Below are 25,507 nucleotides of genomic sequence, written 5' to 3'. Positions count from 1 at the left end.
AGGTCCCTTTTCCTAATTCTTTGAAACATCTTGGCTAATCTTAATCCCTCTCTTCTTCCACATAGCTTTTTAAGTCAATTTTTCAACTTCCACAAAATATGTTGGGATTTCAATTGGAATTGCCTTCAATCTACAGACCCATTTTGTGGGAAAAGACATCATTGCACTATTGAGGCTTCTAAACTATGAGCATGATATCTCTCTCCATTTATTTAGGTCTTCCTTCTTGTCTCAATAAAATTTTATAATTTTTCTTATGGAGTTATTGCAGATATTTTGTTCAATTTATTGCTAGGTTTCTGATTGTGTGATTATAAATGATATCTTTTAAAGTACATTTTCTACATTTTAATTGCTACTGTATAAAAATGCAATTGACTTTTACATTAGAAAAAACTGGTGACAATAAGGATCGTAGCAGCAACAATTTATTCAGTGTTTTTAGCTACCATTTACTGAGCACATGTTCTGTGCTGGCCAAGATGTTAAGCACTTACAGACATCTTCCTCCTTTATTCTCAGCACAGACCTATGAGTTCGAAAATACTCTAGCAGATTAGAACACTGAGGGGCAGGGAAGCTGAAGCACTTATTTAAAGTCACACAGCTGGACAAGTGAGTAACTAGGGATCAATCCCAAATTGTTCTGACTCTAAAGCATATATTCTTAACCATTATACCAATTACGGGGAAACAACAATAATAACAATAACAAAACAAATAACAAAACAAACATCAACTCCTCTGTCATTTGTCTGCATGTCCTGCTTTCCCAGTTAAGGCTTTCACACACCAGTGGTATCTCAATGTGGTTTAGATTGACCATCTACAGAAGGTGTGAAAAATTGGTTCCTTAAGACTATGGTTGCCAGTGTCTGTTTAATCAGCTATCGTGTTCTTTACTGGCTACAGCCTTCACCTACTGTATCTGTCCCTGTTGTAATCACACTTCTGTGATTTAAAAGGGGTTAAGGAGAGGGCTGTGACTCCCCGAGTCTGATTTCCTCTCAGAGAGAGAGAGAAAGTTCTGCATTGTTTAACGTGGCTTTACTGATCATATGTTAAATGTGGCACACACCATTCAGCCAGGTTTGTGATGAGCAAGGAAATGCTGTCATTTGTGAGCACGATATGCCCCACACCCCAAAGCCACACAACAGAGGAAATAGGGGTCACACAAGATTTAAATCCTCACATAACAATAAGCCAGCATATAGTAGATACATAATCATTCCTTAGATTTGCATTACAAAGCAATTTCCCAGGGCATATCCAGCTAACTTAATCTTCCCCAAAGCTTGGGAATTAAGCTGGGTAGGTGCCACTATGCCCATTTTATCAATCAAGAAGGTGAGACCCAGAGGAAGTGACCTGTCCAAGATCACAGTGCAGTTGAGAAACAAGAGCTACAACTAGACCCATGGGGACTGATTTCCAGTCTGGTGCTCTCTTCGTCTCTCCACCAGTCCTTCTCTTTAGGTTCTACTCTCCAAAGCCCCCAGGAAAAGGCACTGCCTCATCACCCCGTCACCCCCTTCTCAGATTCTCTGCTCTAAAAAGGGTTAGTTTTCGACTAAAGCGGAGGAGCACTGAGGAGGTGAGACAGCCTTGACTGTCAGAGTCCTGATCACCACTGACTTTAACCTTTTCTTGCTTAGTTTAATTCAGAGTCCTACTTAACAAGCATTACTTGAACTTCATAGCTCTAAAGAGGCAGAATTCAACCCGGCTCTTCTCCAAGACCAGAGCTCTTCTCACACTATGTTGAAAGAGGGGAGTCCAATAGGAATGGCTTTAGGACTTTCTGACTCTGGGGCAAAATCTGGAAGAGTACTTGTTCTCCCTGAGTGATCCCAAGTGCTCTGTGGATGTGTGAGTGAAGGCCTCCCCTTTCCTCCATCATTGGGTCTTCTATACCCCATAGTGAGAAATAGTCTTCCCTTCTACATAAACCCATGGCAGGATAGAATCAGTTTCCCAAAACAGGAACTCTAGCTTTCTCTTGAGACAGGATTCAGTAAATATATGTATTTCTTCTGGTATTTTTCTGTGTGTATGTGTATATTTTATTTTATTACATAATAAAATCATAGAGTATAAAGTTTTATATCCTTTTTAAATAACATTATTGGGCATCCTTGAGGTCTTCAAAATTTTTTCAAAAACTGACTTTTAAAGGCTGTGAAATATTCCATCATTTTGATATAAAATTTATTCAATTATACATCATTAGTCACTTAGTAGTTTTCCTCTTTGTTAAAGATCATTGCGCATAAAAATGTGTCCACATTTCTCAGTGTTTTAGGATAGATTCACAAGTGTGGAATTCTCGGTCAAAGAATAAGAACATTTTTAAGATTTTTGACATAAGATTGCCTAACTGCTTTCCAGAAAGACTGAACCAATTTATACTCTCTCCAGAGTGGGGGGAAAAAATGCTGATCTTACCAGATTTTGAGTGTTGTCATTTTTCAAATGCTTTGTTATTTCAATAGACTTTAAAATGGTATCTCAAGCTTATTTTGTTTGAATACTTATGAGTTTAACTCTTTTTTTCAAATTTGTTAGTCCTTTATATTGTCCTTTGCCTAGTTTTTTTTTTATTGCAATCATAGTGTTCCTCTTTACTTCTTTAGTTGTCTAAGGATATAAATCCTTTTTCTGAAGTATTTGTAGCAGATGCTTTCTGCCAAAAATGCTTTGTTGTAAGTTTTTAGAACATTGTCATGCCTTTTGATGTACTTAAGTTTTGTATTTGCATTAGGGAATCGATTGCTCCTTTCCACTCCCTCTATTGGTTATCTGTACAGAAAATCCTTTTCCACCCAGAGCTCTGACAAATGTTCATCTCAATATTTTCAAATTTTGGTTTCATTTAAAATTTTCTCTTTGATCCATCTGGATTTATTTTGATATATGATGTGTGAGGCAATACATGTTTTGTTTGTTTGCAAATAGCCAGATTTTTCAACAGATTTGGATGGACTGAACCTTGATGTTAAATTGGACCAAAGTATGGGGACGGGGCAGTGAGAGGCTTTGGCGCTGGAGGGATTCATAAAGCTAGGGTGTTCAAAACCCTGACGCATTGTTGGGGAGCCCCAGGAAAGGATAACAGGAAAAACAAGCATGCGACAGCAACTAAGTGGCTTCTCGTTGGTCCCATCTTTTCTCTTTCTCCACAAGTCAGGGATCTCCCTTTACCACGATGAACGGCCCTAGGTTCAAGTAGTCACAACTTGGGGCAGGCTCAGAGCTGCTTCATGGTGTCAAGACTGGGAAATGAGAGCCTCTCAGCGCAAACTGACGAGGAATTCTAGAAGGGGTAGAGAAGTATCATCCTCATGTAGGTAGATCTAGGCCAGAAGATCTGTCAACAATCCAGCTGCCTGTGCTCCTTCCATGTTCTCTCATAATATTCTGGCACACCTCTAGCATTACGCTTACAACATCATATTACAATTTCTCTTGGTGTCTTTTTCTTCCTCCTTATCCTGCTCCTAGCTTTTTTTTAAAAAAAAAATTTGTTTCTGGAGGTATAATAAGCTTCAGTGAAGTACATAGAGCTTAAGTATACCACTCAATAAGCTTTGATAAATGTAAAAACCCATTTAACTAACACCCACATAAGATATAAAACATTGCCATTATACTAGAAAATTCCTTTGTGCCCCTTCCTAGGCATCACCACCCTCCATCCTGAGGCAACCACTCTTCTGATTTCTGTCCCCACAGACTAGTTTTGCCTGTTCTTGGACTTCATATTAATTTAATTTTTAGCTATGTATTCCTTTATGTTTGGCTTCTTTCAGTCTACTACATGATGTCTGAGAGATTCATCAATGTTGGTTCAAGCATCTAGACTATATTTCTTTCTGCTGCTGAGTAGATTCCAGCACCATTTGTTGAAGAGCCTGTTCCTTCTCCATTGATTTGCCTTGGCACCTTTGACAAAGATCATTAGATTGTAATCATGGGTTTTTTTTCTGTTCTATTGATCTATTTGTCTATCTTTACACAGATAACATCCTGTCTTAGAAATTGACAAGTTAATACTAACATTTATCTGGAGATGCAAAAGACCAAAGCAGTCTCTAAGAAAAGATGACATAAAGTGTTATAGTGAGACTTAAAATCAGGTTGTGTAAGTCTTCCAACTATTTTATTTTTATCAGCTGGTCGATTTCTACAGAAAACTTGCTGGGAATTTGATTGAAATTGCATTTAATCTCTAGATCAATTTTGTAAGAATCAACATCTTTACAATATTTTACAATATTACAATATTGATTCTCTGATCCCATAAGTATGGTATATCTCTCTCCAATTATTAGGTCTTCCTTAATTTCTCTCAACAATATTTTAGTTTTACACGTAGAGGTCTTATACATCTTTAAAAGAATATTTGTAGATATTCCATGTTATTGACTCTCTTGTAAATAGTATTGACTTTTAATTTCCTTTTCTGATTGTTCGTTTATAGTATATAGAAATATAATCAAATTTTCTATATTGAACTTACGTCAGTAACCCTTGCTGAATTTACGTATTAGATTTAGTAGGATTTGGAGGGTAGATTCCTTTGAATTTTCTATATGCAAAATCATGTTATCATAAATAAATATAATTCTACTTCTTCTATCCCAGTCTTTATGACTTTTATTTCTTTTTCTGCCTAATGAAAAGACCTCACATACAATGATGAATAGAACAAAGTGAAAGTAGACATCTTTATCTGTTTCTGAACTTAGAGGGGAAAATGTTCCATATTATATCGTTAATTATGACATTTAGCGTAGAGTTTTTATAGACGTCTTTTATCAGATTGAGGAAGTTCTGTTCTATTCCTAGTTTGCCTAGAGGTTTTATCATGAAATGATGTTAAAGTTTGTCAAGTAGATTCTTTTCCTGAATCTACTGAGATGTTCATATGATTTTTCTCCTTTAATTGGTTAATGGAAGGAATTATATTGATTGATTTTTCTCATATTTTAACCAAGTCTTCATTTATTTGTGATAAACTCCACCTGGCCATGATATACTATCCTTTTTTGCATTGGTGGATTTGATTTGCTAATGTTCTGTTAAGGATTTTTGCTTCTCTATTCATGAAGAATCTTGGTTTGTAATTTTCTTTTCTTGTAGTGTGTTTGCCAGGGTCTGTACTATGAGTATGTCAGCCTCCGAGAAAATGGCGAGAGGTGGTCCTTCCTCTTCTGTTTCTGTAGGAGCTTATTTGGGATTGGTATTATTTCTTCCTTAAGGTTTGATAGAGTTCTGTATTAGAATTCTCCATTAGTACTATCTGGGCCATAAGTGTTCTTTGTGAAAAAAATTTAATTGTAAATTGAATTTCTTTAACAGATATTCAGGTCATTTATTTCTTCTTGTGTCAGTTTTAAACCATTCTGTTTTTCAAGGGAATTATCCATTTCAATTTCATTTTCAAACTTGTTGGCATAAAGTTGTTTATAATAAGCCTGTATTCGTTTAATGTCTGTAGGATTTGTGGAAGCAGCCTTCCTTTCATTCTTCAAATTGGTCATTTGTATTTTCGCTTTATTTTTTCCTTGTTCAGTCCAACTAGCAGTTTATCAATTTTATTGACCTTTTCAAAAGATCATTTTTTGGCTCTTTATTTTCTCTATTGTCTGTCTGTTTTCTATTTCTATGATTTCTGCTCTTTCTTATTTCCTCCTTTGCATTTACTTTGAATTTACTTTGCTGTTCTTTTACTAACTTCTTAAGGAGGAACCTTGGATCATTGATTTTAGCCCTTTCTTGTTTTCTAATACAATCATTTAAAATTCTAAATTTTACTCTTAACATCATTTTATTTGCATCCCAGAAATTTAGATATTGTGTGCTTTTATTGTCATTCAGTTAAAAATATTACCTGATTTTTCCCTTGAGATTTTTTTCTTTAGAAAAGTATTGCTTAATTTCTAAATATTTTAATGTTTTCAAGATACCTTTTTGTTATCGATTTATAATTAAATTCCAATGTGGCCAGAAAATATACTCTGTATGATTTCGATGTTATCCTCGTTTTTATTGGTGTTACTCTGGGAATGAATATCTACTGCAATCTTTCACACGCTAAGAAACAGAGCTCTCCCCCTACTAACACGACTTCTTGAAGGCAGGAAATACGCCTTTCTGTTTCTATATGGCAGTATTTGTCATACAACAGAAACTCAATAACTATAAGAATTAGCTTACTAATGAATGCTGAAGACTGAAAAAAAAGGAGGGTTATGAATGAAACACAGACTTAGTCTGAAGTAACTCATGGTGTAATACGTAAACACATGGCTCCATACAGTTTTTAAAGTACTCTTGGAAGCCAGAAGGATTGGTGTGAAATCTAAAAGTGGAATCTGAACAATATGTTTGAAATTTCTCAATTTCTACTGATATAGTAACTACCATTTTCACTGTGCTTTATGGTTTATATGCCTTTTCTCACAGAGAGGAAGGCATGATATAGAGTGATCCATGTGGTTTCCAGAGAACTCACCATTAAGTTCAGAAATTTGATGGCCATAAACAAAAGAAGGAAAGAGGGTTGCATGACCAAGGGCAAATATAAAGAAGTTATAAGAATCTATTACGAAAATGGATACTATGGAAAGTAGGGAAGGATGATGATAATGATGTTGATATTAATAATAACAGCTAACACTTATTGAGCATTTAGTGTGTAGAGGCGTGATGCTAAACAGCTTCTGCTCCCAACAACCTTATATTATTACGCCCAGCTTACTGATGCAGATACTGAAACTTAAGAGCAGTTAACTGAATTACCCAAGATCATACAGTTAAAAGGTGAAAAAGCCAGGATTTGCTCAACACTACGGCTTTTGAGATTTGTGAAAAAATTCTGAGGACTGTTATCTCTATTTACTGGGACTTGTCATAAATGAGGACCTGGGCCATCCAGATAAGGGATAGGATTTTGCACACATAGTTGGTCTGTATTTCCAGAAGTACAGTCAGCAAGGGATTTTCTTTTTTCTTTTTTTTTTTTTTTGAGGAACATTGGCCCTGAGCTAACATCCATGCTCATCTTCCTCTATTTTATATGTGGGACGCCTGTCACAGCATGGCTTGATAAGCGGTGCATAGGTCTGAACCCTGGATCCGAACTGGTGAACCCTGGGCCACGGAAGTGGAATGTGCACACTTAATCGCTGTGCCAATGGGCTGGCCCCAGCAAGGGATTTTCAATGTATACAAAGTATTGTCAAAAGCCAGTAAGGGCGGTGGCAGGTGGGAAGCCAGTCTCTGAAGGGAAGCAGAAAACTAAGCTTGGGCAGAGCTAACATGGACTGAGAGGGGATAGACAAGGGACTGGTGATAAGAGCAGAACCAAATGGGGACAAGATCAAGGCAGAAACCAAAAGGCAATAGAGGACCACCACTCTTCAACCCAGACCACGCACCAGGCACTGTGTGTGGAACTTTTAAAGCCATTATAGCATGTGATCTTCACAACCAGTCTATGAGGTAATTAGTACTGTCCCTCCCTACAGACTGGCCCAAAGCCTCATACATACCATGTGGTGGCATTTGATGGACTTTGAATTCCAAGATCTTAACCATTGTTTCTCTCTCATGGCGGTGGGGAGTTTTAGACCAGGATCCGAGGTGGGAGATGGGGTTGGGAGACAGTCAGGGCCTGGGTGACCGGGACAGATTCCCCTTGGTAAGCCACTGCCACTGCAAGCTGGCTTGTGTTGATCCATCTAGCTTTCTGTTGATCCTGTTTTCAGGGCTTCTAAGGGGCACCCAGACTTTTGAGACAAGGAAAACAAAAAGAGTTTTTAGTTATGTTTGGCAAAGGACAGAAAATGCGTTCGTTGCTTGAGATCAATATTGTTATTAGCACACTATGAACAGATGACAGAAAGAAAGCAGATCCTTCCAGCATTTATGTTCCTTCCGTATTCTCTCCCAGTGAAGTGACTTCAAGTTAGAAAAGGTAAGCTTCCCACAGATATTAGTGACAGAAAATGGAAGCCCAAGGCAAGAGAGAAGTTTCTAAAGGAGCTCCAGGGGTCCAGGGGCCTGGCCAGACAAATTATATTCTAGGAGACTTGCTGTCTGCTTCAAGGGGCTGAGGCTTTGAGGAAAGGTACTAGAAGTCAGCCATGGAAAAATTTTGATCTTTTAAATAAAGGGCAGGCAGTTTGGGTGACCTTTTGTCTGGTGAGCTGGACACTGTTCCCAGGTGAGAGGCAAGGAGTCAGTGCTTTTTCCCAGACTTACCACATTCTTTCTGAGAGTTGCTGGACTGGTTTTCCAGGTATCTTGTAAACAGACTACCTTTGGGTTGCAGCAATGCATTTGACAGACGAAGTCTTCATCGTGGAAGATGAGATGCACCTCTGGGCACGGACTGATAGGAGCCGGGTCAGATAGCTGAGTCGCTGATTGGATGCAGAATATTAATTAATGGATTGATGTTGATCTAGAGAAAGGATCTTCTACACCACAGGTTTCTGGCCTCCGTCTTGCCTTGTTAAGTATTTTTATTAATGACTTGGATGAAGACATTGATGGCCTGGTGATAAAATTTGTGGATGACACAAAGCTGGAAGAGATAGCTAATACATTGGACAGCAGACTTGCAATGCAGAAAAGATTTGACAGACTGAAACAATGGACCAGATCTAATAAAATTATGTTTAATGGGGATAAATGTAAAGTCCTACACTTGGTTAAAATAAACAAGCAAATAAAATGGAATAAGCAGCAGATGGGAGAGAAGTGCTTTGACAGTAGCCTGTGTGAAAATGAGAAAGATGTTTCAATTGATTATAAGCTCAAAATGAATCACCAGTGCACTGTGAGCTTGGATTGTAATGGAAGTGTGGGTAGAATAGATGGGAGGCAATACCCTTTCTCACACCAAAATGATGGCTTATATTTGCAGTGTGCTTTCTATGTGGCGAACTTCTTCATACAGATTCTCTCATTTATTCTCACTAGCCTTTGAGGGGCTAGTATTACCCCGTTTTACAAAGAGACTGAAGCTCAGAGATACTAAGTAACTTATCCAAAATCACATATAGAGTCAGGACATGGACACAGGTTCTGACCCCACCCAGTGTGCTAAACCACCACTGCAGGCTGCCTCTGGGCCCTTCAGCACATACTGAGAGAATTGTATTGGGTTTCAGATATCAGTCCACCTTATAAAAATGAGCATTTATCAGCTAAAGGAGTTGAGGCCTTGAAATCATGTCACATATGGATCAGAGAAGATTGGGGGCTGGGCCATGGGAAGGGATGCGGCGGAGAGGGCGGGTGTCATGATCCCTGTCCTCACATGTGTAACAGGCTTAGACTGTTCCTCCCTGGGGTCCTGGAGGGCAGAGCCGTGGCCACTGGGGTGAGGATACAGAGAGGCATATCTAGATTCAAGCAAGTGTGGACGTTCTAATAATTACAGCCTTCTGACAATGTGCTGGCATTTCATGAGGGAGGGTCACTGGATGACGTCGAGCAGAGGCAGACGGATCACTTGTCAGGAAACGACACCGGACCAGGTAACTTTTGAGTTCTCATCTCGCTGAGGGGTTCTGGGTTTCTAGACAGGTCCTAACATCTGGACTGTAGAGTCTGGGCATTTTTAGGCACAGGGGAAGGTCCTGGGGTTCTCAGTTTATTGCATTTCAACAATGAACATTGATAACCTGCTCCCCTCCAGGGAGTTGCTTTATTTTTTCCTTTTTATTCCTCGGGGATTTTTGAAGCATGTGCTACTCTTCACCCAGATAACAAAAGCTCCTAGGCAGCTGCCTCAGATCCATTGTGGAAAGACTTAAGAACAAATAAGGAAACAAACATATATAATGCTCTCCACTTCGTTGCAGTATTTTGTCCTCTTACTGACTGTCAACTTATCAGATACCACTTTTTGATACTGTCAGGATTTTATGTATATCTAAACCCTTTCACTCCATCTTCCCTATCCCAAAGTTAGTCTTTCTAAATTATTTCCTCTGTTCTGCTGTGGTCTGGTGAAAGAGAGAAGTATTACATTAATAGTTAGAATTATAAGTAGAAGATGAGTACAGAGGTTCAGAGCAAGGAAGTGAAGACATATTCAATCAGGAAATTACTTTATATGATCTTTAAAGATGAACTTTGGCACATCCATTTGATTGCTTAGAGAATTTCCCCTCCCTTCCTTCCAAAAATCTAGAGTATTTTTTTTATCTTCTGGATAATTAGGATTTGTGGAGTCGTGGCCCCATATATAAAATGTTTTTAAAGTATAGCCTCCCATATTAAGAGAAGAAACACTGGCCTGGCCATGAAACCGACATCCTGTCATGCATGCAGCCAGCTCATCCATCGGAACGGCTCCTATCCCCCACCCTCTGGTGGAGAAGGCAGTCGTTGCCCAGTGTAATGAGGCGACGTCAGGCACTGAAGGTAAATACGCTTGGGCCTGCTCTCAGCAGTCTCATGCTGCAGTCGCATTTTCCTAGGAAGCCCACACCATCTTAATCATGCCTGCCAGGGAAGAAATTCTCTTTTCTTTTTTTTTTTCCCCAAGACGTATTTCCCCTGTATCGTTTAAACATATTAAATCACGGTTAGTACGCAGAGTGGGCATCATGTTAGCATAAGATCTAATCAGAGCGAGCCTCCTGGTCTCCAAAGGCTTTATTCTTTTTGTCTCTTTCCTCTGTTTTCTTGTTAGACTGAAGAGCCTTTTTTGACATCCTCATTTGTTCTGCTGTGTAATAGCATGGGATCTTTCAGCGCTGTTGACATCTGCTCCACTCTAGAGAGCAGCAGAACCGAGCCAGCAAAGCAATAATAATTATGCCCAAATGGACTGCGAAGGATGCTAGAGATGAGCAGGAAGACAAGAAAAAATGCATTCGGTGCAATGGTGGCTCTGACTTGGAGTGGGGGGGGGGGGGTGTGTGCAGCCTGCGTGTTTGCGTGTGCGTGTACATGTGCTGAGGCCATACACATATGTGTACTGTGGACACAAATCATTTTCCTGAGAATAGGGGACTGGGAATCAATCAGGCTCAGAGTTCTCCAAATTCCCCAATCCTTGCTCCTTCCCCCAAGAAGGCCACCCTCAGTGTGGGATGCTTCCTACCTGTGCAGTGGTGGTTTGCAGGACATTGGGGAGAGGGACCTTTTTCCTCCTGCCCCCTCCCTTATACACAGCTGGGTAAGAGAGGCTGCAGCTGAGTCTTCTTCCGTGGTTACCACTCTCTGGGGATGAATTAGGCTCTTTGGGAAGATGCTGTAAGTCTTCCTGATTGTCAAGACACTAGTCATTAAATAACTGGTCTGCTGGCCTTATACTAATATTAAAAACAGCAGCTGGCACTTACTGAATGCTTAGTATTCGCCAGGCACTGTGTGAGCCCTCCATGTGCAGCGTCATTCATCCACAAAGAACTCTACAAGGAAGGTGTTACTATTATCCCCATTTACAGATGAAAAGATTAGGACCTGAGTGGTCCCACAGCTAACAAAGGGTGGCTGCAGGAATTGACCCAGGCCTCTGTGACCCCACATCTGCATTCCTAGCTACTAGGCCATATTCCCAGAGGCCTTGCTTGTACATTAAGATAGTCTGGTTTTTCAAGGCTGTGGTTACACAAGAACGAAAGAGTCATGTCATTCATTTGTGATTCTTCAGCAAAGCAGCCAGGCTGCACAGTGACACACTTGGTCTGTTCCATGAACAACTAGTCAGTGTAACAAAGAGAACTAAAATAAATAAGCCCCAAACCAGAGAGCCCTGTATTTTTTGTTGGGTTAACTGATTATTTCGCAGAATCCAGTAATCCTAGTGAGGCTAAGTGTCTTGAGGTCAATTAGGGCCCAGGGTGGGTGAGCCCCGTCCTGAGTCTCAGTGCCCTGCTTCCTCCTGGAAGCCAATGCACCGAGGAGGGACCAGCCCTCAGCAGAGGTGAGAGGCAGATGAGGCTCATGAATTGAGAACATATTCTTCCTGCCTTTGCCATCCACTTCCCCTTATTTCCACCCAGCCCCACTCTGGAACTTACACCATAATGTTCTCCAGACGTCCTTTACCCCTGCGGAACCCTCTCCTTAGAAGGGCTAGCTGATTCCTTTACGCTGAAGTGACTCCTCTTTGAAAGACTCATTTTAACTAGGAAAGATGCCTTAATTAGGCAAAGGGAATACGTCTCCAGTAGCGGCATTTTAGGCTTCCCCAAGCTAGTAAGACAGCTGGGGGCTGGGGGAAGCCTCCATGGCATTTTTGTCACCACACTCCATGGGAAGAGGAAGGAGCCCTTTCCATTGACTTCTATAGCTGGACGGTGGTGGGGCTGGAGTAGACACAAGGGTGCAGAACTTTGCACAGGGGTCCAGCTCAAGACTTGGGAGTCATGAGGTTTTGCACGGGAGAGCACTTCCCAAAGTTATCATTGTAAAGCGTGAAACACAACACTGAGTGACATTTTAGGGAGGAAAGGGAGAAAAAGATGGACCTGATAATTAAAAGCTAGGGCAGAAAAAAAGGCAAACAGGGATTACCCTGGGGAGGGAGAAAAAAAACCTAGAGATAGAGAGAAAAATCACGTGTGACACAGCGTCTGTGGGCAGCTGCGCTCTTGAAAGTCGCCCAACAGGAAGAGTGGGCAGCCAGCGAGGTGGAAACTGCCAGTGCAACGCAGCATCAAGGAGAGCCAGGGCTGGTTTGGGCCGTGGATAAAACAGGAGTACATCTGGGACCAAGAAACGGCACAGTCCCTCTCTGCACGTGCCCTGCCTCAGCACACGTGTCGTCAGGCCCAACTTGGGCCAGAATTAATGTTAATAGCCCAGTAATAGTAATGGTTATGCCATATTTCTGTATGGTACCTCCTAGGACCACGAGTAGTCATTGGATGTAATGCACTTGGCTAATCGAGATTCCAGTTCCGGCACACCACACTGTCCTTTTTTTGGCTTTTGGTTTTAATGTAATACAACGTCTTCCAGCTCCACAGAGAGTCGTAAACCATACAGTAATTATAATGACAATTTAGGAATTCATAGGGTCTCTGGAAAATTCTGTATTGCCTTCTGAGTCCCCGTGTTCGGTCATTTGGATATGTAGTCGATCATCCCAGCTGAGTTGGAACAGTGTGTCCAGAGCCCCCGAGGAAGGGCCCCCTGAGATCCCTGAGGGGCGAGTGGACACAAACAAGGCTCCTGTAGTCCCTTCTGGAGGTGTATGGATGCGCAGAGAGCTGGCCCCTAAGAGCATCCGTGCAGCCAAAGGCCGCTGCCTGGCTCAAGTCCATCCAGATCAGCAAATGCGCATGTGCAGTTCTGTGGGGGCTGCTGCTCTTGATTTAATTAATAGTCTGTTTGTTTGCATAATTTTCCTCAGGAAGAACTATTAGCACATCAAAAGGATGTTAAAAGTATCCTTGGTAATAACAGAGTAAATACAAACCTAGTTTATCACTTTGTCAGTTTCAACAAACACCACTCTGATGTGCTAACCTTTCCCAAGGAGATGCACCATTTAAGTCAACAGCCAGCCAAGTGGGAAAGAGAATGCAGGCCCCGTCTGTGACCTAGTTGGTAAAAAGCCAAAATAATTTCTATAATGATATATATATAAATATTTTTTGATTCCTGAAAATCTTAAAAATGCCAGAGGCATGTGTATGACTTTTCCTTCCTTCCTCCTTCCACTTAAAAGCTTCTGTAAAGAACCTGCTGGGCTGATGGCACTTTTCTTTGCATCTCAAGGGAACATTTTGTAAAAATATTTTTAGAACACTAATTTTTATAATACCCAAGAGAAAGAAGGAGCGGTGGGTCATTTACATAAAATTAAGGATTTCTGAAGATCCCATATCTGTCCCTCCTCTTGACGAGAGAGGGAGCATGGCAAATCTCCTTGAAATGTTAGGAGCCACCTGAGGTTTGATTCAAGAAAGAAAATGTCTCTGAAGGCAGAAGGCAGAGAACCAGAGAGTATGACGAGCCCCTCAGCGACTCAAGACACTCCAAGATGCAGGTGGAACCAAGCAACCAGTGACCCCATTAGGTACACCTCGGGGCGGGGTTGGGGAAGCTTCTTTCTAGGTGGCAAACATACTCAGTAAAATCTTCTCCAAACTTTCCATGGAAACTTTGGCAATTAAGACCTGTGGACTATTTTCAAAAGCTAAAAGTTAATTCCTTTAGCTAAAAAAAAAGTTTTTATCTTAGTCATGTATGTACTACATCCAGCCTCATTTTCTTAGACAAAAGATATGGAACATTTTAACTTCTTTTTTATGGTCCTCAACTGGGATGTATGAGCCTGGTCTTATTATCTGGATACTGGAGAAATAAGTTCAGAAATCAACAAAACATTACTGGGGCAACTAGAGTGACTTCAAAGTAGACGGGCGCTATTGCCCTTTGCTACCCAGCATCTGTTGCAGTTTCCTCCTGCCTATTGGAAGCCTGGCTCTGTCTGGCATTTCCCCCTTTCCTGGCCCATGTGCCCCCAGGGAAGCAGATCCAAACCCAGCTTCCCCCCTCCACTGGCTCCAGAGGAGGGCCTGATCTGGCCAGGGGGAATCTCAACCCCTTGCCAGTGGTTGATTCAGAAATGATTGGGTGATCATTTGAAACAAGAAGGCAAAAAGAGAGGTTTTCTGGGAGCCTCTGGGGAAAACATCCCTGTCCTCCAGTGACTGTATGGGAAGGGTCTCTCTGGACATTGCTATTTCTGGAGATGAAGCCAGCTGCTACAGCTGTCTTGCTGCAGGCTGAGGATGAGGCTGTGAGTGGGAAGAGGTGAAGCTAGGAGAACGACAGAGAAACAGAGCCAGAGCCACGGGCCCCATCGACCTCGAAGCCTCCAGTACCTCTGGGCTTTAGTTTTGTGAGCTATACGTTATTTATTTTATAAGCCAGTTGGAATTTTCTGTTGCTTACAGATAAAGGAATCTTTACTAATACAAGCTGTTAAAAACTGAAAACATCTAAATAGTACTAATGACAAAAGACAAAGCATTTGCTTATATAAAGAAAGAATGTAATGTTGACTAATGGATAAAAAGCAGAGAAACCGCATTGTAATATAACAAAGATGGCTTCCTCTACAGTGGAAAAGATTAACTTATGAAACAATTTAGCACTGAACCTAAAGCATTGTCATCACTCAGGAAAGTTTGAGTATGACCAGGGAAAATAATCTAAAGTCTTGGAAACAGATGCTCAACCTTAGCATAGGCCCTGTTAAAGAGAATGAAGTAGACACAACCTAGTGGACAGTTTAAAATGGTCCTCAAGATGCCCTGGTCAAGAGAGTAGAGACTGTTCTAGAAGCCCTGACAATAATAGCACAGTTCCTAGCAGAGAGGCATGCGCTGGAGGAGGGTCAACCAAATTTGTGGAAGCCAAGGCCAGTTTTGTGCATAAACAAAAAAGGAAGGCTTCAAGGAATTGGAAGAAAAATGAAAGGCTTTAAGGAATTGGAAAAATGTTCTCTCCTCATCTGAAACACCTCCCCCACATTCCTGGTGTTTGAAATTTATGTTAACTCAGGAATAAAGACAGTGCCTTAACAAAAAGAGATAAAAGACCTCACATGACAATTTCCACGTGAGCACTAATTTTACTAAAAAGCTGGCTGCTCTAAAGTGGGCATTAGTTTATTTTGTGCCCCACTAGCTCTAGAATAGAAGCTTTGTGAGGCCAGGAATATTTTTGTCTTGTTCACTGTTTTATCCCTCATAACTGAAATGGTGCCTAGTCCATGGTGCATGCAAGACAAACATTTGTGAATAAATAAGTGAATGAATGATAGATAGCTGAGTCTTTACCAAAAGTAAACTTTTATAGAGAGAAGAAAACCTTTAGAGGGCACTGTATGGCTGAAAGAGAGAAAGGACAAGTGGACTATGCAGAAGCCAAAGGGATAAAGCAATGGACAAAAGATGGGAAAGACAATTTTTTTCTTACTTCATTTAGTCAAGGGCAGTCCCTGATTGAATTCTCATGCTAGATCCATGTCACAGAGTTGGGAGACTCTGACGTCCTAAGGACAGAGAATCACAGATGTATTTGAATCGAGTAGCAGAACCACATTGTACCTTCACTCTCCACAGACCTGTCCTTATCTTGTTCTCCAAATATCAACACTGCAAATCCCCTCCTCAAACTCCAGAGGTGGATCTATTGTGAAGCTGATGAAGGTTAAGCTTTGGTGCCCCTCAGTTTGCTAGCAGGAACCCTAGCATTGCACTCACTTGTCATATGTATTCCTGCAGCCCACTGTGGAAACTCATCTGGTGTCGTAACATAAACATAAAGTGGCAGATCTAAATGCTGTATCACAATACAAATGTGTTCTATGACTTTAGTGGAGGAAAAGAAAGATTTGAAACGGAGCCAGCTAGTCTATGGAAAATCCTTTCCAATCAACTGTAAACAAAAGATTCAGTTTTCATTGACACCCAGTCAAAATTAAGTTCTCTCCTATTGAGAATACGCATGAAATGCAGTGTATACTTTTGTATTTTTGTGCCTTATAATAAAATTATTTTTCATATATATGGATTTGAAGCCAGAAATTATTCTGACATCTACAAGTGAACTATAACAAAAAAAATAGATCATTCCAAAAGTAGTAAATCATTGAGGAGGAGATAAATTTCTAATAGAAATAATAAATAGGCTCTTAGATTATTTAATGATCCAATTAATGAAGAAGAGTGAGTTATATGAACATATTTGAAAAATATTTAAATTTCTTTTTGATGTGATAGGAATATTCATACTGACAAAGATAATGTAACTCAGAATACACCACTACAATGAGGATATTGGCAACAAAGCAGTGTAGGGGAGGAAGACAGTTCCTCTACCCTCTCTGGGTTCGTCTGGCTGGAGAACAAATTAAATTCACATGAGACAGAATAGCAGGAGAAAATTAAACAAAGCTTTATAATATGTATACATGGGAGAGGTCAGGCAAGCTGAGCAACTCGCCAAAATGGCTGAAGCCCCCACCTTAAATATCATATCCAGCTAACGACAAAGGAGAATGGTGGGGGTGGGGGGAGTCAGTTACAGGAGGTTACCAGAAACAGGAATAAGATTATTATGCAGATTTAAGTCCTTACCTTTGGTATTGATTAAGAGTTTCTAGAGATAAAGTCATCCCCCTTTTCTTCCTGGTACAGAGAGGGAGGGATCTTTACAGATGGAGATTTCCTTTACAATGTAAATGTCTCTTAACAAAAGGCAAGCAAGTTCCACTCCTCAGAGCCTCCTTCCCTGTCCCAGTTTATCAAAAGCAATCAGCCCAATAATCCTCATGCCAAAGAGACATATCTTGGTGTGGCCAAGGCCAGACCCCCACAGTAGCTACCAGTGAGCACCATCAATTCAAAACATGTTTAAAACATTAGACACAAAACAACAAAAACAAACAACAGGCTCTGAAATCTTATGACTCACACATGACAAAAAAGTTTCCCAAAATTGGCTACACTCCTAAACATTTTGGTGATGAGACCAATAACGAGTTGAGAAGCTCACAGGAACTTTTCAAATTCTTAATAAAAAACAAATTTGATCAACTATGCCACAGGAAAGACTGATTTATCGTTACACTCTCCACATAGAAAATATTACAAAACCTTTGCCATATGAAAAAGTAATCCAAGAGTATGGAGTAAAAAAGAAAAAAAAATGAAAAATTATACAAGGTTATCAGACAGTCAAGTAACAAAAATATTGTGATTTTTTTGGATTTTGTGATGTTTGTAGCATTTAAATATTTTTAAATGTGTAATTTATAGCAATTTCTTTTCTCATTCTAAATAAACACTCATCTTGAACTTAAATTTGTATTGATAATCTTGTCTTTTTTTATTTTTTAAAAAACCTCCTAAATTATATAAGCTTCAGATCCCAAAAGCAATAATTTATTGAGGAAGAGATGAACCCCCAATCCACCTCTGCTTCTATTCACTCCAACTCTGAATTACTCAGATTTTAAAATACACACATATACACACAAAAATAAAAGAAAAATGTACAAAATGGGTGAAATGAATGAAATGGACTCTTCTGTATTATCAGTCTTTCCTCCACAGCACAGTGATCCTGACACTCCTTTGGATTTGGGTGGTAGAATGGTAGATGTGCATTGGGGATGGAAGGAAGTTAATAGGGGTCTAGAATTCAGCAGCCCTCTTAGGGTTTGTAAAGTGAAAAAAAAAAAAAAAAATGAGGGCCACTGCCCTAGGCAATGGTATCTAGAGAGCAGAGGAAAGAAAATTTTCTTTGGACTTGGAGTGTCTGGGTTTGAATCTCAGGTCCACAGCTTAAATGGTTGTGTGACTGCGCGCCTTGATTTCTGCATTTGTAAAAATCGGCAGAATAGTGAGTGCCTTTTACAGCTTTCGTGAAAATTAAGTTCTACTACTGATATTAAATGAAGCTGTAAGAATTAAATGAATAGGGCTGTTCTAAAGAGTAAATGTGCTCCTTAATAGGTGCTCTGTAAATGTTAGCTGCCTTCCGAAATATATAGAGCAGGATGTCAACTTATGCAAAGAATGTAAATTTGTTCTCATCATAAATGTCAATGAATCTTCTGACAATGCCAGTGAATTTGTTCAGACTATATGGATTATGTTTCACCTTTTTGCTTTATCCTGAAGCTAATACCAAAGAGGGCAATGACATGTATGGGCAATTTATGAAAGAAGAAATAAGAATGTCTGGTAATACAGCAAGAATTGTTTAACATACCTGGTCATCAAACACAATGCAAACACCCAAATACCATTTCATCACTCAGACTGACAGAGATTCAGAAGAATGAGAATGCCTGGCCCCGGCTGGTAGGGATGTGAAGCAGGGCATTCTCCTAACACTGGACAGTTGGAGTTCAAATTGGTACGAGGGTTTGGAGGCCAATTTAAAAGTAGACCAAAACAAAAAGAAAAACACTTTTCAAAACGTGTACCCTGCATTTAAAGCTGAACACCAGCCTACTCTACGACCTAGTAATTCCTCTTTTAGTTTGCATCAAAAAAATGTGCACATATGTCCTCCAAGACATATGTACAAGAATGTTCATAGCAACTTTATTCGTAATAGTCTCAATGTCCATCAACAGTAAAATGAATCAATAAAATGTAGTATATTCAAAAATTTTAGAATACTACACAGCAATATAGGATGAATTACTGCTGTACACCACGGCGTGGAGGAATCTCACAGGCACTGTACTAAGTGAAAGAAGCCAGAAGCAAAAAAAATACACACCTTATCATTCCCTTTATAGGAAGGTCAAGAACATGGGGTAGGTACTGATTAGGAAGGGCACGAAGGAGCATCCTGCGGTGCTGCCGATGTTTGATACGTTGATCAGAATAGTGGTTATACAGTTGTGTACACATGTAAAATTCAACCAGCTGCGCACTGAAGATTTATTCACTTCATGCATATACGTTATACTTCAACTAAAAAGTCTTAAGAAAACATACGCTTTGATCTAGCAATTATGTTAATATCCTAAAGGAGAAATTAGAGGAGTACAAAAAAGGTTTACATAGAAGAATAATTACCACAGTGTTATTTATAGTAGCAAAAACCTGGAAATAGATTAATTCAGTAATAAGGAAGTAGTGTAATAAATTATGACACCTTCAAACAGTAGAATGCTGTAAAATAATTAAGATTAAATAGAAGAATAGTTAAAAACATGGAAAGATGTTCATGATATATTGTGGAAAAAGGACAGGTTAACCAAACGGTATTTAAGGTTTAATGCTATGTTTGGTTAAAACGTGTGTGTGTGTGTATTTCTATGGGGATACATATGTATTTGTATATGTACATATACACATGTATATGTATCCCCATAGAAAATGTTGTATAGTATACAAGCCAGGCGTATCTCTGACTAATGGTATTAAAGGTAATTTTTATTTCCTTTCCCTTGTTTTAAATAATTTTCTACATTGAAGATGCCTTATTTTTTCGAAGCAGCAAAAGTTCGAAATAAAATTTAGAAAGAGAAAAAAAAAAAAGGAGAGCAATTAAGCAAACTGCTACCTCCCCCATATGAATAAGCTGTTACACACATTCTGCATTCTAGGTGTGCCCTTAAGAAGGTAGGTAACCTCTCCAGACTTAGTTCCTGTCTGTAAAATGGGGATAGCAATAACACCTATCTTCTAGCATTGTTATCGGGATGAAATACTCTATAGAAAACAATCTGTATACAGTGTTTAGCACACTGGCTGACACATCGTAAGCACTTCATAAATATTAGCGATTACATTGCTCTGGGACGCTCGCTAAGACTCCTAAGTTACCAGGACTAACTTAACTGTTCTCATCTTCTTTCACCTTGGCTATCTGCTGACCTGGTTATCCCTTGTTCCTTTGAAGGGTCACTAGAACACTGCTGGAAAGGGGTGGCAAACGTGTGAGGTACTGACTCATCCGGTCATCTGAAAGGCCAGGGCAAACCCTGTCTGATCAGGGACATTCCTCCTGACAGCCAGGCCTCAGGATTCTTCTGCGGATGCGTCAAATCCCAACTGATATGGAGAGCCACAAGCACAACCTTGCTAGGGCCCTCAGAGAAGCTTGGGGCCCAGGAGCCACAGTGTTTGTGAGGCTACAAACAAGCAGAAAGTTAGGAAAGAGCTGATTTGCTCTGATTTGTCCTCCCACTCACCACGGAGATGTATTGCACAGTCAGGTTTAGTTTCATTTTTTCACTGCATCTCCTTTTTCCCCTCTTCCTGCCTTCCCTGTTTTCTGTTTAAATTTCCACTCTTCCCTACCCTGTTCATTTCCAGAGCTGCTTCTGCGCTTGCTTCTCCCTCCTCCAGTCTGCCCCACCACGTCTCCTCTCTCCTCTCCTTCCTTCCCTTTCTCTCTCTTCCTTTGCGTCTCTCTTGAGACAGGTCTAGTGGCCTGGTTGCCATCTGCTGCCTTTTTTTATGAGGTTGAGATCAGATGGCATCTAATCGATCGTCATGGTCTCCATGGTTACCAGGGTGACAGAGCACTTGGGAAAGACACATTCTCCAGCCTGGGGCTGTCAGACCATTCCTGAGAGGGGGAAGAAAAATAAAACCTCTTCCATCATATTTACACATTTACATCTTTCTCAAATGCGCCAAAGCACAGACTCTGCTTATGTTTTACACAGCTACCTAGTGGCTTGAGGCCAGGGAATGCACACTGACCTTTTTCTATCCAAAAAAAATACACAAGGACAGAAGTAAAGATTTTTTTTCTTTGACCTTTGGAATATGTCCTACCACATACACACAGACCATCACCTTTTTTTCTTTCCCTTTTTAATGTGTGAGCATTAATTTAGTAATTCTAATGAGTTGTTATTTCTCCAATAAATCACAGAGTAGGTCTAAAACTGACAATTGACAACGACTTGCTTCAGAAAAAGAAACAGCCACTCCTGAAACTACTAACACTTTAAGCTTTGATTAGGATCAGTGGTAACATTAGTTGTGACTTGTTCTTTGGCCAAGAATTATTTGTAGCACAGGAAGCCATTTTCCCCACGAAAAGCAGTTACATATGATGAAATATAAACAAAATAAGACTTCTCGATACAAAAAGGTCCCGGGGCACAACTGTGGTCTGTAACGCTTTAAAGCACGAGGGCTGGCCCACCGGGCAGAGACGGATCCGGGCCTTATAACAACAGAACATGATGGCGTCAACGGCCCAGGCCTGGTTGAAAGAGACATGAGGCGGGTCTTGGTAACAAGCAGGTATAACTAATGGATCAGTGGCTGGATTTGAGGAGAAACTCAGAGCAAAGAAAACAACCAGTCATCACATCATTAAATAGTATTCAAATGGCAAATGGAATACTGTCTTTGATTTATTCACACACCTTTAATGTTAGGCACAGATGACTTGGGGCTATAGGCTGTTTCACTTCCTCTCCTGGTAATATTTTATGCTTCATAATACTTATTAGAAAGATTGCTCTCTTTCTTATCTTTGTCAGAGAAAACAAACTTAAAATCATGGCACAGGAACAAGGCCTCTAAGTAAATATTTTTCATTTTAGAAAAAGTCACCTCAAACGATGGGCAGCGCTTCCTTTCTTTCCTTCCTTTGTCTCTGACGTTCCTCACACCTCCTCCGGCTCCTCTGTACAGTATCTTAGTAAGATTCAGATATATTCATCTGCAGGGTCTTGGCCGTTAAGCAAATATCACACTGATATTTGAAATAGAAATGATGCCATCAATCGCAGGAGAGACTTTAATATAAAGGGAAAATACTTTCTCATGAACAGGAACCCTCTTATTCACTTCACTTCGCACCTCTGCATCTTTGCTGACACCTGCCTCCCTTTCTCTCTCTGCGATTCCCGGCCCCCACCCCTCTTTCCCAGTGGCCTCCAGATGGCCAGGGGAACCGCTTTCCCTTTAAGTCCCACCTCCTCAGAAAAGCTTCCCCCGCCTCTGCCATCGCTCAGGGACCTGAACTCCTAATGCTCTTATGGTCTACACATCTCTTTGGAGACTGTCTTCCACCCTTGCTGATACATTTGCTATGGATATCTCTTGCTTCTCATTTCAATTGTAAGCTCCAGAGGGGAGAGACTGTGTCCCCTACTTTTGGGCTCTTCTCTTACTTTCTAGCTGGTCAGCTCTCACTAAATATTTGACGAAGATGACAGCAGCCTTCTGCCTTTCCTGACAAGAGCTGGCTTTCCTTTTTAAGGCCTTGGTTCGTAGCATTTCTTGACCTGCAGTGATTTTACGTTGTGTCAGGCAGGAAGCTGTTCTCACCTCCTTGTCTCCCATACTCTTAGGTGCAAGCGTGCTTCTCTGAGAAGGTGGGTTCCACCTTGGAATGAAACAAGTCATTTGTCCCCATCAGGACAACTGCCACAGCATGGTGTCAACTCACTCTTGCCTTTGGAAAATTGAGTTTGTCAGTGCTCATCCACATAGCTGAGTGAAATGCTGTGTGATGCGGGCTGTCTCCTGGGAGAGAGAAACTGGCATAAACCACATCCTAATGGGATCCAGAAACAAAGAAGCGTGAATGAAGTGTTAATTGCATTCATAAAGACATTAACAAAGGAATTAAAATGGCAGAAGCTTCTGTCCCCAACTCAAGATTCACAGAAAAAACGTTACCCCAAAGAATGTTTTAACAATAATCATCAAAGTTTATTTGCCCATTGCAGAGTGACTCTCAATAAATATTAACTTTTCAAAGAACGTTTTTTGTTCATTATCTTGAGTATACTAACTAGCAGACAGTTTAATCCATCGTACCTCCAGTTCTTTTCTTGCTCCTTGTTGCCTTTGTATGATTTAAGTTTCCAAAGAATCGAAAGGCATTCTCAATGCTGCTTCATTAACCAGAAGGATGTCTGTTAACAGTTTGAACCTAATCAATCCTACAGTTCTTATTAGAGCAAAATGCTCACTATCTGGGAGCTTTTTTGCTTTTCGAAGTAAAATTACAAGGCTGCAGGTTTCTTTTACAGTCCTTCTTGAATATTCCTGAGAGAATCTGAAATGTGGGCAACCTGGGGCTCCCTCCCCCTGCCCTTTGGCAGGGCCCTCAGCTGCTGACAGCGTGGCTAAGCTGGCAAAAGGTCAGAAGGCTGCATTTGACTGAAGATGGATCACACTGATGAATATTGCACCTGCTTAATGAAGTCAAGGCCTCGGATTTGGGGCCTTTTACGGTTCTTCTTGTCTCACTCAGTTTCACCTTCACAGACCACACCACTAACTCCAACCAGTCATTTTGTGTATATGTGCAACTGGTGACTGAGGGATTAGATAAAAGTAAATGATTCTCACCTAGTAAACAGTGACCGGAAGTCTCCGTCCATAACAGAATCGGGGCTAAAAAGTGTGTTCACATAGATCGTCTCACGTGATACGTGCAGCAACTCCGTGAGATATACAGAGCGGATATTCCTACCCCCATTCTGCAGAGAAGAACACAAAAACTCAGAGAAATTAAGTCAAGTCCCAGGATTAGAATTCAGGTATTTTCGATCATCTGACTGCTCTTTCCACCGTAGGAGTCTAACTCTCTCGGGATCTCATTTGATTCTCCAAAGAATCCTGTGAGGTGAGGCAGGCTGTGTAAACAAGTGGGTCGATTTGCCAGGAGCTATATTAAAGCAGCCAGAGGAGCAGGTGCTCTGAAGCCCATACCTCAAATTTGGCTGGACTCCCTGCTTCCCTGAACAACTATATTTTTCAGTCTAGTCCAAATCAACCATACTCCTGGGTGGTGGCAGATTTTAAAGCGTCAAAATTCTCATCTGTTGTATGTGTCCGGCCTGATCAGGATGGGTCAGGCAGGGGAAGGGGGCTCAGAAGTGCAGTCAGCATCTCAGGAGAGCTTGCTTCCGGTCATCAGAATTAGACCCATGGAGTCTCTGGTCACTTCTCTTTTTTCTTTTTTTTTAGGAAGATTAGCCCTGAGCTAACTACTGCCAATCCTCCTCATTTTGCTGAGGAAGACTGGCCCTGAGCTAACATCCGTGCCCATCTTCCTCTACTTTATATGTGGGACGGCTACCACAGCATGGCTTTGCCAAGCGGTGCCATGTCCGCAGCCTGGATCTGAACCAGTGAACCCCGGGCCACTGAAGCAGAATGTGCGCACTTTACCACTGCGCCACCGGGCCGGCCCCTCTCTGGTCACTTCTAATTCTGTTGCGGATATTGAGCGCATTTTCATAGACACGACCTGTACGTTACATTTCAGGATATCACAAGACCTAAAATAAAAATTTTCGGATTCTATGCTGCTTTGTATCATTTGTGCTTAGTCTCAATTTTATTACCACTCAAGAGCTAATAGTCTTCATTTCTCATTAGAATCTATCATCAATAGTACTTGATTCCATAATTTTCAAGCAAATTTAGCTCCAGCATAGACATGCTACCAAGTTGTTCAGGAGTCTGATCCAAACAGCACTTTGAATTAATTATCTAAAAGTTATTAATATTATTGTTTGCATTTATTTTATTTGTATTCTAATAGTTTTCTTTTGTCCTGCTTAGAAGGTCCTATTATACCCTTACGTTGCTCCTAAGATGGAAGACTAGTAAATTGCAATCTTCCTTGTCTATGGCTAGGAGTGGGATGCAAAGATGTATAATAAATGGGGAAAAGACCAAGTGAGGAGTTGGTCAGTTATATATTCAATCTAGACAATTGAGCTTAAAGCCTTTTTCATCTACAGCAGAAGGGCTGAGTATTTTTCCTCAGAATTTCCCGGATCAGAATGCATCACTTTCAATTGCCTAAAAATGTTAACTGAGGATATGAAGATGTCTGATGCTATAATTACCTACTGATATTCAAAACACCTAGGTAATCATCTGGTAGAAACATCTAGCTTTTTAAAATTATTTTCTTTTCATCTTGGTGTTTGGGTTTTGAGGAGACACAGCCAGAGATGCCACCTGAATGCTGGAGGGGGATGGCGGGGAATTTC

The 25,507-nt window shown here is 40.5% G+C and overlaps 1 long non-coding RNA gene across 1 annotated transcript in view; it reads right to left on the bottom strand.

The window, feature by feature from the left end:
* Positions 1 to 21,461: 21,461 nt before the first annotated feature.
* The window catches only part of LOC139081652 (uncharacterized), a 43,009-nt gene continuing 38,963 nt past the window's right edge, over positions 21,462 to 25,507 (bottom strand). Inside the window, exons 3-5 of the long non-coding RNA XR_011536819.1 lie at positions 23,850 to 23,980; positions 22,818 to 23,046; positions 21,462 to 22,239 (exon numbers count right to left, since the gene is read on the bottom strand). This is a non-coding gene — a long non-coding RNA (uncharacterized lncRNA). The remainder of the gene's footprint in view (positions 22,240 to 22,817; positions 23,047 to 23,849; positions 23,981 to 25,507) is intronic.

Source organism: Equus przewalskii, unplaced genomic scaffold (assembly GCF_037783145.1).
Source record: "Equus przewalskii isolate Varuska unplaced genomic scaffold, EquPr2 ChrUn-13, whole genome shotgun sequence".
Classification (NCBI taxonomy): domain Eukaryota; kingdom Metazoa; phylum Chordata; class Mammalia; order Perissodactyla; family Equidae; genus Equus; species Equus przewalskii.
This window is presented reverse-complemented; position numbering and strand designations above follow the sequence as displayed.